The following is a 17,964-nucleotide window of genomic DNA, read 5'->3' as shown; positions in this document are numbered from 1 at the left end:
GGGGGGACGGGTCCTGACTGTTGTTTGCGCTTACGCGCCAAACAGCAGCTCAGAGTACCCACCCTTTTTGGATTCACTCGAGGGAGTACTTGAGAGTGCTCCCCCGGGTGATTCCCTCGTTCTACTGGGGGACTTCAACGCTCATATTGGCAACGACAGTGAAACCTGGAGAGGCGTGATTGGGAAGAATGGCCGCCCGGATCTGAACCCAAGTGGTGTTTTGTTATTGGACTTTTGTGCCCGTCACGGATTGTCCATAACGAACACCATGTTCAAGCATAAGGGTGTCCATATGTGCACTTGGCACCAGGACACCCTAGGCCGCAGTTCTATGATCGACTTTGTAGTTGTGTCATCGGATTTGCGGCCTCATGTTTTGGACACTCGGGTGAAGAGAGGGGCGGAGCTTTCTACCGATCACCACCTGGTGGTGAGTTGGCTGCGATGGTGGGGGACTCATCGCAAAAAAAAAAATGCATTAATCATGAACACTTTTATAATTTTAATCATGCAATTTAATTTGACCACACATGCTCTTTTACTTCAATGCATTCGTCAGTACAAAAATAAGTGAGGAGACATCCATTTGAGTAAAACGTTTGAAAACGTTCCTTCTGACAGTAAAATTGCATTTATGTACAAATATTGGGGTCTTTTCTTAAGATCACTTTAATTATGCAAGTGAATAATCACATTTGATTATTCATGATTCATCCAAATTCCAAAATCTGACAGCCCTAATTGAAACACTTGCAAAGCTGATCTACTAAGCTTGTGAGCAGAGGGTTGCGTCCCTTAAATGAGCACAATAGAGAGTGTGATCCATATTTGTCTGTCTTTATGTATTTGCAAAATATGTGATGATTATAAGAACGCCCACAATATTGGGAGAAGATGCAAATATAATCATTCAGCACACGTAATGTGATTTATTAAAGGGGAACTTTGCCTATTATTCACAATCCTTATGTAAGACAACCACACACGTGTTTTTTCTTTTTTTAATGCATTCTAAATATTGAATAAATGTGTTTGAGCTTTGGGTTATGACCGAAAGGACAAGATCACGGGTTCAAGCGGCCGAAATGAGTTTCCTCCGCCGGGTGGCAAGGCTCTCCCTTAGAGATAGGGTGAGAAGCTCTGTCATCCGGGAGGAGCTCAAAGTAAAGCCGCTGCTCCTCCACATCGAGAGGAGCCAGATGAGGTGGTTCGGGCATCTGGTCAGGATGCCACCCGAACGCCTCCCTGGGGAGGTGTTTAGGGCACGTCCGACCGGTAGGAGGACACGGGGAAGACCCAGGACACGTTGGGAAGACTATATCTCCCGGCTGGCCTGGGAACGCCTCGGGATACCCCGGGAGGAGCTGAACGAAGTGGCTTGGGAGAGGGAAGTTTGGGCTTCCCTGCTTAGGCTGCTGCGCCCGCGACCCGACCTCGGATAAGCGGAAGAAGATGGATGGCTGGATGGATGGTGTTTAAAAGTCTGCTTATAATGGACCCTATGGAAGTCGCTCTATTCTGCCTATAAAGCCCTTAAAGAAACCTCCAAACACCTCCATTAGGTTTTCTATACATGATGTAAGTATATATGTAATGTAGTAACAGGCACATTTGGTATAATATTTAATATTTACGTATTTTGATCATTTTAAGATGCATCACAACATTCGCTTTTTTTTTAACAACATCACTGATTACTGATTACTCACTGCAGTCTTCATGAGAGCCAACAGACATGATAAAAGAACACTTACTGTACAATGTCTGTTGTTAAAGTTAAAGTTAAAGTACCAATGATTGTCACACACACACTAGGTGTGGCGAAATTATTCTCTGCATTTGACCCATCACCCTTGATCACCCCCTGGGAGGTGAGGGGAGCAGTGGGCAGCAGCGGTGGCTGCGCCCGGGAATCATTTTGGTGATTTAACCCCCAATTCCAACCCTTGATGCTGAGTGCCAAGCAGGGAGGTAATGGGTCCCATTTTTATAGTCTTTGGTATGACTCGGCCGGGATTTGAACTCCCAACCTACCGATCTCAGGACGGACACTCTAACCACTAGGCCACTGAGTAGGTTGTCATTAGGATGCCGACTGACAGAATCTTGTTTTAATCTCGTTTTAGATGAAAAATGATTTGTAATCCTCGCAAAGAAAAAGGGGGTGAAACCAAGTGTTTTTTCATCTCGTTCTCGCCATTTGCGGTCTAAATTGGCTGTCAAAGTGTACCAACTTGTCCGAATGTCCTTCTTTTTCTACTATACAGCTGAGAGGCATTATTTTATGATACTCCCGTACACTAAAAAAGTAATGTCCGATCATTACTTTATCAAATTTGAGGTTCTGACTCATTGTCAACAAGCTTCTAATAACCACTGCTTTAGCAGCCGTAACATTAATGCTGTCACAACGATGGCTCTTGCTGGCCTACTGCCTTCGGTAATGGCGCCATTCCCCAAATTATGTGGACTCTATCGATAACCTCACTAACAACTTTAACGATGCCCTGCGCGACACCATTAATAGTATAGCACCACTAAAGGTAAAAAAGGCCCATAAAAGGCATATCCCCTGGTTTACATGTCGTTGTGGCTTGTGCAGCCCTTTGAGACACTTGTGATTAAGGGCTATATAAATAAACCTTGATTGATTGATTGACATTTATGGTCTAGAATAAAGTTTCACGAGCAAAGGAAGCGAGGAAGCAGCTTACAATGTCAACATAGGCACAGACGTTTGTGATCACTGTGCCACTATAAATAGTTTGGCTGCCCTTATAATAACAATATCACTAATACTTGGTTATGAAATAAAAAATGAAGTATTGTTGGCGCTTTTTCGATGTTTTTTTTACACTCGACAAAACTCCCCTGCAGTGGGTAAAACCTTAATTGGAATTCGTTTTGAAGTATAAGTTACACATGTATCTGTGAGTGTGTCAAATATCTTTAAAATTGATAGATTTGCACACTGATTTTTGAAACCGCAGACTTCCCCTTCCTGGTCACTGTGATGTGACTCACGTCACAAGTCCAGTGGGACCAATCTTGTTTTCTCAGATTTGATGTCACTTCCTATGCTAATTTCATGAATTTGATCGATTAAAAATACACTATTTTTCTGTTTCTTTGTGTAGCAAGCTTTCCAATGATATCTATCTACCCTTTTAAAATGGGGTAAATATTAAGAAAGTTATGATATTTGTAACTGAAAGATCACACCTCAAATCTTGAGCTCCATTGACTTTATATTGAAGAGGTTGACTATAAATGAGTGCATTTTCACTGGGTTGAAACAATCATAGCTTTCTTATTATTTATCACAGGAAAATGATACTTAATATCATTGAATTTGTCTTAACAAGACCTCTCTGATAAATAAATAATGTTTTGAAATTTTACACATACTTACCTTAGGAGATGTACAGATGACATGTGTCAATATCAAAATATTATTTTGAATCACTAAGATGTAGTTTAAGGTTGATTTTAGCTTTTTAAAGGCTACTTGAACACATCAACAGTACAGTACTGTAGGTACTTTATTATCATATATGTAACTCTTTTATGGGTATAAAACACAGAAACAGTACTGTAGGTACATTGTTTTTAATTATGTAAATCTCTTATGGCTATATAGCAGGGGTCGGGAACCTTTTTGGCTGAGAGATACATGAAAGCCAAATATTTTCAAATGTATTTCCGTGAGAGCCATATAATATTTTTTAATACTGTATACAACTAAATGCGTGCATTTTTAGAGTATAATAAGTGTCTTATTATTTTAAATAACATTGTTATTCTGAAGCAAACCAATAATAAGTAAAATACTTCTCACCATTAATACGACTTCTTGAACAGGTGCGGTAGAAAACGGATGGAATTCGTTCAAATGCATGAGAATGTTTTATATTTTGAACGTTATTTTTAACACTGTGATTACCAGCGGAATTATTCCTTACGTATCGTGTTAAGCAATGTCAGCTAAGATGTATCTCAGAGCCAGATGCAGTCATCAAAAGAGGGGCATAGGTTCCCTTCCCCTGCTATATAGGGTACTTCAAAATGTAAACAGTACAGTAAAAATACTTCATTATCATATATGTAAGTCTCTTGCATGAATACATCCAAACACTTTATTAATATTTATTATGTGCATTAACAAAGATCAGTATGTAGTAATACTGTATGTAGTAATAGGTATGTAGCTTGTAAAGAAATATGTTTTAGCACATTAACAGTCAATAACAGTCCTTTAAAATCAAGGTCAACGTTTCTTTAATGGTACCTGGAGGTAAAATAGTTGTGCAGACATTTGTATTTCAGCGTCAAGACCGAACGAAGCAAGCAAACACAAATCATATAAAACATTAAAATATTTTTTTTACAAACACAAACGATCACCTGTATACAGACACACTGTAGATTAATAAATTATAATGCCTAATAAACCAATAACATAATTGTGATTTAAGTGCTATGGCATAATAAATAAATAAAATCACCATGTGATAGCCTTATTTAAGCGTGTGATGGCAGCAGGTACAAAAGTATTCTTACGTCGTTTAGTCCTACAAAGAGGAACAATGAACTGTCGACCAGAGCGAAGGAGCTGGAATTCACTGCGTAAAGGATGTTGGGTGAAGTGGTGAATAATAGAACTTGCCTTGTGTGGCATAGATGTCAGATAGGTTGAGTTGCGGCTCACCTATAAGCTTACTAGCTCACTTTACAATTTGATTTAGTGCAGACTTGATTCTCAAGGACAAACTACCAAACCGTGACACCAGGGAGAAGGACAAAATTGATTCAATATATGCCCGATAAAAGAGTGACAACATGGTTCTATCTACGTGGAGACGTGACAGTTTCCTCAGGCAATGAAGATGTTGGTGTCCCTTTTTACACACCGCCTCGCAGTTCATCTCCAAGGTCAGCTTTGAGTCTAGGACCTTGCCGAGGTATTTGTAGCTGTCCCCACAGTCTACAGGCTGACCTTTGATGACTGTGGTAGGTTTGGCATTGGTGTGGGTTCTAAAATCAATTATCATGTCCTTCGTTTTAGATATGTTGAGCTGTAAAAAAAAAAAAAAGGATTCCTCACACCAGCTGACAAATTCACTAACAACGGGACCATGGCTGACTCATTCCCGCTAAGAAGACTGACAATGACCGTGTCATCTGCAATTTTCACTAGCGTCCTGTTAGCATGCTTACTCTGGCACGTGTTTGTGTACAGGATAAAATGAAGGGCTGAAAGCACACATCCTTGAGGTGAGCCAGTTGAAGAGTGTGACAACTCAGATAAAATACCATTCACCTTGTTACGACTTCGTCGCATGGCTGCGATTGTCGTGTTCCCTCCAACGCAGGAAACAAGCAGGAGCGGAGTGCAGGTAGGATTTATGGTTTTAATTATTTAAGGCAGGATCAAAAATACAAAACTAAGGACGCTAACAAGCGTGGAGCTAAAACCAACCAAAATGTCACCAAGGGTGTGTGTGACAGGATGTAAATTTAGTTACTAGTAGAATACAGTGATAGTAAGTAGCAAAGTAAGCTCTTGAGTTGCATTACTATGCCATTTTATATTCGCAACTTAAAAATGTTTATTGTTAATGACAACAGTAAAGCACCGTTATTTGTAGAATATGGAGCTAATGTTATTGTAATGCCAGCATTAATAAGAGCCATTGTAGTACTGGACGGCTCCAGCAGGGGGCGCGTTGTGCTGGGAGCTATACTAGAGGACACCTGACTTCCTGCTTGCAGTCAATACAGACGTGAGCAGAACGAAGTTGTGTCCTCGTATCTGTATACTCAAACATCTCCCTTCTCAGGTACAAGTGTCTTTATGTAAATAGTTTTACCCCCGAATGTATCTTTATAGAGTTTAAACATGTTTGAAAGAGTATATTTTTATGATATGTGTCTTTTCAGTCGACAAGGCTTTATACATGACCAAGCTAATGCTAAAGCTAATAGCACTGCCGATGACGAAGCAGATGCTAACTGCATCAACAGTGTTAAATATATAGAAAGGTACTGTGCGTAGTTAATTATTAATCTGTGTATATTGCTGATGAAATGTGTATTTACTACAGTTTCTGGAACTAATTCAGTGTAGTTTGTTTAATCTTAAGGGATGATAAGCAGTGTTGGGTTAGTTACTGAAAACCAGTAACTAGTTACAGTTACTTTATTTCAAATGTAACTCAGTTACTTAAACCAAAAAGTAATGCGTTACTGTGAAAAGTAACTATTTAGTTACTTATATATATTTTTTTTTTAAATTTAAGGCCCCATTTAATGCCCTTTTAGCCTTCATTTTAGTACTGTTATTGCACTGGAGAATAATACAATCTGTTGATCAACTTGACATGCATTTGCATCACTGAACTCTGCTAAGCAATGTGGTCTACATACAACCAATGTTGGGTTAGTTACTGAAAACCAGTAACTAATTACAGTTACTAGTTACTTTATTTCAAAAGTAACTCAGTTACTAACTCAGTTACTTACACCAAAAAGTAATGCGTTACTGTGAAAAGTAACTATTTAGTTACTTATTTTTTTCTTCTTTTTTTTTTAAAGCTCCCATTAATGCCCTTTTTGCCTTCATTTCAGTACTGTTATTGCACTGGAGAATAATACAATCTGTTGATCAACTTGACATACATTTTTATTTTCCTTTTAACATAATGAATGAAAAACAGTGCAACATAAAAAGGCATTCCTCTTTTCTTTAAACTTGGACCAATGACCATTAATAAAAAACAAGTTTAAGTGCAACATAAGAAGAAACATCATCTTCCTTGAAACATAGGTAGTGAAATAAAGCCTGACATCTGGAGTGATGCTGCTGTCTTCCACACTTGGAGCCATGGATTGTAGAATCCTTGTTTTCAGTGGCAGGATCGTTGACACAGATGGTGAAGTTTCAGTGCTCAGTAGAGATGGAACACTTTTAAGCACCTGGAGGACCTCATCTGCCACTCTCACATCATCATCAGACAGGGTGACATTTGTCTTCAGGGTGTTGTGGGTCAATGCAGAGTATATAGCTGCCTGCTGCTCCAACATATCATAAGTGGAGTTCCACCTCGTTGGGACATCATGTATGAGCAGGCAGCTTTAGCATTTCTTGCTTTGTCTTAAGCACATGAGCAGCTGTTGTGCTTGGGTGGAAGTAAGAAACCTTCCTGATCCTCCCAAAGAGGCGCTCCATCCTATTGACTGAGATTCCCTTCTGTGATGCCAAATTCACTACATGTGCAAAGCACCTATCTGTGGTCCCAGTCCTGCCTCATTCTCTGTAATTATTTGATTTTTGGCATTATCACGTGTGACTGGGATATCTTTATCTTCCATTCCTCCACTGCTTGTGTCAGCACCTGCGCAAGGTGACTCTCGTAGAGGGGGCGTGTCTTCTCATCTCCCAGTCTGCTGTGATGAAGTGAGCGCTTATAGTTCCGCTGGACGTCCACCCGTCTGTCATGAGCGCAACAGCTGATGCTCGGGATAGTTCATCCACAACTTTTTTCTTCTCCTGCTCATAAGGATCTGGCACAATCTTATTGCTGAAGTGGGTGCACGACGGGATGTCGTAACGTGGTTCAAGCACGTTCAGCATGTGTTTAAAACCCTCGTTTTGCACAACCGAGTCTGCACTTATAAACACACCGATTCAATGGCGGGGGCGTTCAAGCTCCTCCGTTACTCCGCTCGCCATGACCACGCTGTGTGTGGACTGAACGTGCCAACAACTTTTTTTTGTTTGTTTCATATATCAAACCGCGGATCACCTCCCCCCACACACACACACATAGACCGCGCCTCTTTTCTTCTCTCCGGCTTGTGACAGAGGAAGATTCAGAAGAACGACACCGTAGCGCTTCTGTTTCTAGCCGATACTACATCAAAAGTAACGTAAAATAACGCAGTAACGCATCATGTAGTAACGGTAACTAAATTACTGAATAAAAAAAAATAACGCGTTAGATTACTAGTTACCGCCGAAACTAACGGCGTTACAGTAACGCGTTACTTTGTAACGCGTTAGTCCCAACACTGATGATAAGTGACTTTTGTTACTAAAACAATATAGACTTACTGTAGTGGGTGAACCTTTGTGTTTACTTGTTGAGACATCTTCAAATACTGTTACACTAAGGTAAAGTCTATTAGTGCAAAGAACAGAAAAACCTACTCGATTATTTGAGTGTAAAATCCGTATGATAATACTGGAGTGCATTTTATGTTTGTTACAATACTGTGTACTTGTACATGTTTGGTGTTTGATTTGTTGGCAGTCAATACAGACGTGAGCAGAACGAAGTTGTGTCCTCGTATCTGTATAGTCAAACATCTCCCTTCTCAGGGCGATTACATGAACAGCGAGGAATACTGTAGTGCGGAAGAAATACTGGAGCTAGGCAAAAACTAGAAGTAACGTAAATGTTGCATATAGCAAGCATTGACCCAGCAACTAATGCTGGGTGACAGAAAAGTATAAAGGGGAGTGATTAACCAAAACACCTGGTGGGAACACTAATTGCTAAACAAAGACAGGTGAGGAGAATCAGTGGCCATAGAAACCAACAGTAGACAGGGAAAGAGGGTGCACACAGGAAAAAGACTAAAACAGAAAAACAACCAAACCTAAATCATGCCATGACCCGGGTGACGGATCATGACACACCTTGACTTGTTGAGATCGATTAGTTAAAAAAATCTAAAATTCAACCAGTCAGATTAAAACAAACAAAAAACAAAACTCAAATTGTAATTTTTTTGGACACAATAAAAACTTAAAAATGTCAAATACATATCCTCACGATAACCAAAACTATAAGGGTAGTAATCAGTTGTGGACAGAAGAAGCCCGAAAGTGGTATGTGCTTTAGGAGCTCAGCAGACGTAATCAGTTGTTGGCGCAACACTGATAGCAGCAAATAATAGATTAGACTTACAGTTGTGTCGATGTCACAATCGATGACTCGCCTGCTGATGGCATCATAGCAGTAAAAATGAAATGTGTCCTGTTCACTATCACTCTGATAGACTCTATCATTCCAGGAAATGTCCGTAGTTTTTAAATGGTGGACATGCTTTAGGTGCGAAGTTGATCCTGGCACAGTTTGATTTCCCTCATATGGCCTTGATCTCAAAAGTAGGCCAAGTTGAAGGCAAAAAAAGAGGGCAGCATGGCTGACACCCTACATTACTTGCAGGAGCCTTCATGAGACATATTTCTCCCCCTGACCACCGAAAAGTCCATCTATGAGATGTATTGACACTGTCTCTTTACTTAACCTAGTATTTGTCTGTTGCTCAGATGCTGCTAAGACAGTTCATATTTCTCCAGGCAGTCCTGTCCTCCAGGTAGGCTGCAAGGTGAGTCTGTGCTTCCTAAATGACCAAACACTCCCTGGGGGAAATACTAACAATATGTTTTTTCCTGCGAGGACATGGAAGTGATCAATTATCTTTTCTACTCCTTGGTGGTTTCAAAATAAAACGTTCCTCTGGAAAACAAAAGTAGGGCAAATCGTCTTCTGGCTATATAAACCAGCGTTTCAAAGACTTCATAGCTGAGTTTATCTTCTCCTTTCTTCATCATTACAGTTCAATGTGCAAAAGTCAGAGCGGACACTCAGCTGTGAGCAATGGTACTGATTAACATTCTATTGTACTTTACAGCAGGGGTGTCCAAACTTTTTTCCACTGAGGGCCATACACCGAAAAATGAAAATACAGTATATGTTGTAATATTGTAATTAGGGCTCCCCTCAATTTTGGTGAATGTTAAAAGGGTCTCAGTCATTGAGGTGTCAAAAATAATTTAGATATTAATATTTATTTTACTTTCAACGCTTAAATGTCAATTTAAAATCTGTCTGTTGCCATAAAGTTTTTATTTTTGGGATAGGCTCAAGCACCCCTGTGACCCCGAGAGGGATAAGCAGTACAACATTTATTTTTTTGCTCCTTTTTATCAAAGAGGAAAGCTCTGTTTTTATGGCAAAAACACAAAATATGCCACATTTTCCCCAAAACATTTTTCAAAATGGAATATTTGATGTCAATCAATCAATCAGTCAATGTTTATTTATATAGCCCTAAATCACAAGTGTCCCAAAGGGCTGCACAAGCCACAACGACATCCTCGGTACAAAGCCCACATAAGGGCAAGGAAAACTCACCCCAGTGGGACGTCGATGTGAATGACTATGAGAAACCTTGGAGAGGACCGCATATGTGGGTAACCCCCCCCCCCCTCTAGGGGAGACTGAATGCAATGGATGTCGAGTGGGTCTGACATAATATTGTGAGAGTCCAGTCCATAGTGGATCCAACATAATAGTAAGAGTCCAGTCCATAGTGGGGCCAGCAGGAAACCATCCCGAGCGTAGACGGGTCAGCAGCGCAGAGATGTTCCCAACCGATGCACAGGCGAGCGGTCCACCCCGGGTCCCGACTCTGGACAGCCAGCACTTCATCCATGGACACCGGACCTGTGTGTCTCCCCCTCCACAAGGGAGAGGGGAGCAGAGGAGAAAAGAAAGAAAGAAACGGCAGATCAACTGGTCTAAAAGGGGGGTCTATTTAAAGGCTAGAGTATACGTTTTAAGATGGGACTTAAATGCTTCTACTGAGGTAGCATCTCTAATTGTTACCGGGAGGGCATTCCATAGAACTGGAGCCCGAATAGAAAACGCTCTATAGCCCGCAGACTTTTTTTGGGCTCTGGGAATCACTAATAAGCCGGAGTTCTTTGAACGCAGATTTCTTGCCGGGACATATGGTACTATACAATCGACAAGATAGGCTGGAGCTAGACCGTGTAGTATTTTATACGCAAGTAGTAAAACCTTAAAGTCACATCTTAAGTGCACAGGAAGCCAGTGCAGGTGAGCCAGTATAGGCGTAATATGATCAAACTTTCTGTGAAGTAATTTGAGCCTTAAATAGGTACATCATTTATAACAACAATGATTTGGATTCATTATCATTCATATTTTTGGAACAAAGAATCAGACTCAAGGTCTCAGGGATGCAAAAGGCTCCCACTCATAAAAGTGTTACAAAATAAGTTATATATCAATATATATTATTTTGGTAACACTTTAGTATGGGAACATATTCACCATTAATTAGTTGCTTATTAACATGCAAATTAGTAACGTATTGGCTCTTAATTAGTCATTATTTAGTATTTATTAATGCCCTCTTCTGCATGGCCTTATTATACAACCAGTAAGTCATTAACGAAGAGTCTTCCATCAATAACCTCAGAATTATTGCTTATTAGTAACCCTAACCCTAACCCTAACCTTTATATGTTCCCCAAATAGCTCTAAATTTAGTCTTTGTTACTTAGAATATGTCCCCCATACTAAAGTGTTACCATTATTTTTACTTGTTACGCTTGAATCTCTAGATCAACTTTAGATCTTTCCATTGATTGTATGTTTTTTTGTTTTTTTTTAGTAATTCCAGTTTGAAAGAAAAAAACAGTCTGCATGGCAGCTTTGTGTTATTTTGTCAACATTGCCTCGTTTCATTACACCTGTTTGCTTTTTTATTCCACTTTTACGTTTTTCTACATAGTAGCATTTTCAATATATGTCACGGGCCGTTGAAAGATTAGTTGCGGGCGGTAATTGGCCTACGGGACGCACTTTGGACATCCCTGCTTTACAGGATTTAATGTGCATCTTGTCATACACTCATTTTCAATAACTTCAAGAGAAAATTACAAAGGGGAGATAATATGAACCCATTACAATCAAGATAAATACATTAAACTCGGGATGTTAAAGTCAGGGTATTCACACATAATTGTAAGCATTTGACAATAATAATGTTGAATGGTTAAAAAGTTTACATTAACTGTTACTATCAAGTGAATTAGAATTGGCTCGCAAGACTGTTTTATCCTAGACTAGACTAGACTAGACTTCCTTTTTATTGTCATTCAAATTTGAACTTTACAGCACAGATAAGAACGAAATTTCGTTACATTAGCTCATGGTAGTGCAGGATAAAAAAGCAATGAGGTGCATATATAAATAAATAAATAGGTTACTGTACAGAGAAATATATTGCACTTTTCCACATGCGTCCACGTTTATGGATGTATGTTATATTGTCTTTTTTTATTCCAGCGAGTTAATCTATTTTGGGGGGAGTTGAGGGGATAATTTAATTATGATGCGTTCATAATTTAATTTAATTTAAATATGATGCGTCCGAGAATCTATTTGTATTTATTTATTATTCCTGTAGTGCACGCTGGTGCACACTTTGTGCACCAGTTAAAATGTTTCGCCTGTCAATCATCACACTGTACCTTCAATCCAAATTGGAACTGCACTGAAGCCCTCTAAATAAACACCCAATTCTGAATTATAAAAGTTAAACTTAATGTTGTCACACACACACTAGGTGTGGCGAAACTATTCTCTGCATTTGACACATCACCCTTGATCACCCCCTGGGAGGGGAGCAGTGAGCAGCACCGGTGGTCGCGCTCGGGAATAATTTTTGGTGATTTAACCCCCAATCCCAACCCTTGATGCTGAGTGCCATAGGGAGGTAATGGGTCCCATTTTTATAGTCTTTGGTATGACTCGGCCGGGGTTTTGAACTCACAACCTACCAATCTCAGGGCGGACACTCTAACCACTAGGCCACTGAGCAGGTTATACCCAGAAGTCTTTTTAAAACATGCGGACAAAATGCATATCCTCTGGAAGTATGACTTATGATAGCCACAAACTGAAGGATACTTTTTTTCTTATTCAGGATACAATTAAAAACATAGTTAAAAGGTTAATAGAATAATAAATGAACATTTCACTAGTAATGAAAATGATGCATGTGTTCGGAAATGGATGAATGATTTAAACAGTTTTGAAGAATGGAATGATATTTGGAAAATGCCAATAAGATGCAATAAAAATACACTCAGTCAATTTAAGCATCTTAAACATTTTAAGTATTTTACACCTTCACAGATGTTTCAAATGAGTACAGTAGATGCAAGTTATGTATAAAGTGTCAGGCAGCTGAAGGAACTCTAATTCATTTACTGTGGGAATGTCAGGGAATAAGAGTTGTGGTCTGTTGTGAGAATTGTCTTGTTTGTCCATCCTAGGCCACCGTAGGTCACATAAGGTGCGTCACCAGACCTGCTAATGCTAATGTTAACCAAATCAGCTCATTTGGTTTTTCTTTTGGCGTCAAGGAAATTACTCCCTGAGTTTGTAAACATTAACTAAAGATTTTGAAAGAAAAAAAATAACCTAATCACTTTTATATTGATCATATTCTGATACTACCCTTGGTATCAACACCACCAATGTATGGATAGATACATGTGTGGTGTACTGACTGAAACAATACTATCCTCTCTTTAGACTCTTATTAATCTCTAATTGAGTAAATAATTACTTGTTAAATGTCCTTTTTAAAGTTTCTTACACTTTGCTGTAACATGGTTCCATCTCCACTTCTTAAACTTTGCTAAACAATTATTTCTTGGTGTTGTTTGAATCTATGTTCTAATCTAAGTTTAGGCTTGTCCTCCAGGGATAATGCTACTTTAAAACGATAACTAAATATTATGAAATGCAGTCTGTTTTCCATAATGGAGGTGATTATTATTAATGTAGCGGAGCAGCTCCACACTGTGTATGGAGACTCATAATTAGCTGCGAGCTTGTCAGCCGGGGGACTAAAAATAAATTGGTGTCAGCCAGAGGGAATCGGCCTTTGTGATCGGCATTAAAAGGTGTTAATCGACAATGGCGATCACGCCTATACTGATCTGGGGTTTCTACAGATACAACAAATGTAACGCCCATGTCCTACTGCAGATAGTTATTAAATATAGTCAAAAGCTTACAACTGTCTGTAAAGACAAAATTGTAAGCATTTGACCAGGGATTCAGCCCGCCAGCGTCCAAAATACGGCCCGCGGGAAGTCCCAAGTTAAAAAAAAAACCGAGGAGGGGTCAGCTGTGCAACAGGGGAAGCATACCTGCCAACCTTGAGACCTCCAAATTTGGGAGATGGGGTGGGGGCGGCGGGGTTGAGGTGGGTGGGGTTGGGGGGGCGCGGGGGTGTATATTGTAGCGTCCCGGAAGAGTTAGTGCTGCAAGGGGTTCTGCGTATTTGTAATGTTGTGTTAATGTTGTGTTACGGTGTGGATTTTCTCCCGAAATGTGTTTGTCATTCTTGTTTGGTGTGGGTTCACAATGTGGCACATATTTGTAAGAGTGTTAAAGTTGTTTATACGGCCACTCTCAGTGTGACCTGTATGGCTGTTGATCAAGTATGTATTGTATTCACTTATGTGTGTGTAAAAGCTGCATATATTGTATATATATTGCTGTTTGTATGGATGAAAAGCGGACGTGACGACAGGTTGTAGAGGACGCTAAAGGCAGTGCCTTTAAGGCACGCCCCCAATATTGATGTCCGGGTGGAAATCGGGAGAAATTCGGAAGAATGGTTGCCCCGGGAGGGGTACTGAAATTCGGGAGTCTCCCGGGAAAGTCATGAGGGTTGGCAAGTATGAGGGGAAGCACAGCTCTCACTTCTACCAGTGAGGCCAACTCTGGCTTGGGACACGCCTCCAGACCAGCCGCCTGCTGATCTGGCTCCTCCCACGACGACATCGTCTTCAGCAGCTCCACCCACAACGACATCGTTTTCAGCGGCTCCTCCCACGGCGTCGCCTTCTTCTTCATCTCTGACAACCCGTCCCACGGCATCACCTTCTTCTCTTCTCGTATTAAATTTTTTTAATGCCTCTGGACATCAAATTTATTGGGTTTTGATGCCATTTAGGGCCTTGATTTTTGCAAATTCCATCCAATGACTTTTGACGCTTTTTAATGACTTGCAAAAATCCTCTGATCGGTCACAGATCGATCGTCACAACATTTCACCAAAATATGGATTTAAATATTGAGATTAGCCTTTGAAATTTACCTCAGACTTTTTAATGTGCTCCTATTTTACCAAAGAGAAATTACAAATATGGCAATATTGTCAAAAAAAACGTATGGAAAAAGTCAGGGTGGTTACAGCAGCTTGAAAAAATCCCAAAAAAAACAATGTTTTCAAACTTGTTAAGTTTGATGGGAAATGAATTGAGTTGTACATGCTACAGTAAGTGAGTAAACTGTCTGGGTGAGCAAAAACTGCTAACAAAACTACACTATATTGCAAAACTACACTATATTGCCAAAAGTATTTGGCCACCTGCCTTGTGTTATGATCCGCTGCCCGGATCATATTCTGTTTGTTTTCAAGTCACTTGTGTTTTCAGCACCTCTTGAGTTTGTTTGTTTCTGTTGCCACGACGGCAGATTACAGTCACCTGCCTCTGGTTAGTGTTCCGGACGCGCACCTGTTGCCCGGGCACTAATCAGAGGGCTATTTAGTTTATGCGCTGGCCTAACTCGGTCTGTTGGTCTTGTTTGCTCCCATGCAACAAGTTACGCTCTTGGTTTCGCTCATAGTCTGCATTTTTGATATTAGCATCTTTTGGCTACCCTTTTGTTTTCCGTGCCGTGGGCACCGCGCAGCATATTTTGTTCTGCAACTAGAATAAATCATTTTTTCTCACCTGCAAGCTGCTTCCTGACATCCCTCTGCATGTTGAAAAGACGACCTCCGGCATCACAATGCCACGCAAGCGTAACACCTTGACTCACATATGAACTTGAAGTGCCATCCCATTCCTAACCCATAGGGTTCAATATGATGTCGGTCCACCTTTTGCAGCTATTACAGCTTCAACTCTTCTGGGAAGGCTGTCCACAAGGTTGCGGAGTGTGTTTGTAGGAATTTTCGACCACTCTTCCAAAAGCGCATTGGTGAGGTCACACACTGATGTTGGTCGAGAAGGCCTGGTTCTCAGTCTCCATTCTAATTCAACCCAAAGGTGTTCTATCGGGTTCAGGTCAGGACTCTGTGCAGACCAGTCAAGTTCATCCACACCAGATACCGTCATCCATGTCTTTATGGGCCTTGCTTTGTGCACTGGTGCGCAGTCATGTTGAAAGAGGAGGGGGCCCACTCCAAACTGTTCCCATAAGGTTGGGAGCATGGAATTTTACAAAATGTTTTGGTATCCTGGAGCATTCAAAGTTCCTTTCACCGGAAATAAGGGGCCAAGCCCAACTCTTGAAAAACAACCCCACACCATAATTCTTCCTCCAGCAAATTTCACACTCGGCACAATGCAGTCCGAAATGTAGCGTTCTCCTGGCAACCTCCAAACCCAGACTCATCCATCAGATTGCCAGATGGAAAAGCGTGATTTATCACTCCAGAGAAGGAGTCTCTATTCCTCTAGAGTCCAGTGGCGACGTGCTTTACACCACTGCATCCGAAGCTTAGCATTGGACTTGGTGATGTATGACTTAGATACAGCTGCTCGGCCATGGAAAACCATTCCATGAAGCTCTCTGCGTACTGTACGTGGGCTAATTGGAAGGTCACATGAAGATTGGAGCTCTGTAGCAACTGACTGTGCAGAAAGTCTTTGCACTATGCGCTTTAGCATCCACTGACCCCTCTCTGTCAGTTTACGTGGCCTACCACTTGGTGGCTGAGTTGCTGTTGTTCCCAAACTTCCAATTTCTTATAATAAAGCCGACAGTTGACTTTGGAATATTTAGGAGCGAGGAAATTTCACGACTTGGATTGTTGCACAGGTGGCATCCTATGACAGTTCCACGCTGGAAATCACTGAGAGCGGCTCATTCTTTCACAAATGTTTGTAGAAACAGTCTCCATGCTTGATTTTATACACCTGTGGCCTGGCCAAGTGATTAGAACACCTGATTCTGATAATTTGGATGGGTGGTCAAATACTTTTTGCAATATAGTGCATGTTGCAAAAAATATTTTTTTGGTGAGGGAAGGAGGACAGATATATTCTCTGGGGACACTTTAAAAAAAACATTTTCACAGTGTATATGGGTTCAAAGTGAATTATATTAGTCTGACATAGCAGTACATGATGTTCCTGAAGTCAATCCTGTGGAGGAAGAACATTTCTGGCTTTGCGGAATAGATGTCTTTGCAGAGAAGCACAAGCTTTTAAAGCCACAGGAGTACTTCTTAGATGACACTCACACTGTACTTATATTTGTCTTTCAAGTCATTTTTAACTCACAGTGAGAACCAATATAATAATATATATTTAAGAGAGAGGATTTCCCAATGCTGTGCCTAAAAAGTATCCTGTTTAAAAAATGTTGATTTTGGACACAAAAGTTACATCCAAAGTCATTTTTCATTGTCAGAGTACAGTTTGAGGAGATTAGAGCACATTTGTGCGATAGCAGAGGAACAAACACTTCCTGTGCAGGCAGACGTGTCATCTGGCAGCATGAGGACTTCTTCACTGTCAGCTCAAAATATCAAGTATAAAAATGACTGGTGACTTGATGGAGCGCAATAAGAGCTCGCTACTTATTAATGATCTATTTTGGACCATGCAGGGTTGTGTTATAATTAAATATGCAAACAGGCTGTATGCCCCAGTAGTCTGTCTGTAATAATAATTCACTTTTTGTTTATTGCTTGGATTAATATTTGAAATGTTATCCTCATACTTGATCTATAGTTGCTACACACAGCACAACACACATATTGTGTAGCCCTTAAAGTCAAGTTTTCAAAATAAAAGCCTGGCAGTATAATAACAGGGTTGCACCACAGTAGGTAGTTTTTTCCCCCAATTTTCTGGAATTAAAAAAAATGCAAATAGTGACAGGTTTGTCTTAAATTCAAGTTAAAGTCGTGATAGTTTTAGCAGTAGCAAAGCACTAGAGTTTATTTATTTTTATTTTTAAGTTCACACAGACATCTACAAAATGGTCATTACAAACAAAACTACAATTGTTGACAGGCTTAACACAGCAGTGTTTCCTTGCA

The 17,964-nt window shown here is 40.3% G+C and overlaps 1 long non-coding RNA gene across 1 annotated transcript; it reads left to right on the top strand.

The window, feature by feature from the left end:
* The first annotated feature begins 5,620 nt into the window (after positions 1–5,620).
* Positions 5,621–9,540, top strand: LOC133606672 (uncharacterized). Its single transcript, XR_009815292.1, has 3 exons — positions 5,621–5,840; positions 9,338–9,396; positions 9,468–9,540. It is a non-coding gene; the product is annotated as an uncharacterized lncRNA (long non-coding RNA).
* The last annotated feature ends 8,424 nt before the right edge of the window (positions 9,541–17,964 follow it).

Source organism: Nerophis lumbriciformis, linkage group LG02 (assembly GCF_033978685.3).
Source record: "Nerophis lumbriciformis linkage group LG02, RoL_Nlum_v2.1, whole genome shotgun sequence".
Lineage (NCBI taxonomy): Eukaryota > Metazoa > Chordata > Actinopteri > Syngnathiformes > Syngnathidae > Nerophis > Nerophis lumbriciformis.
Note: the sequence above shows the minus strand (reverse complement) of the source record. Positions and strands in the feature narration are given on the sequence as shown.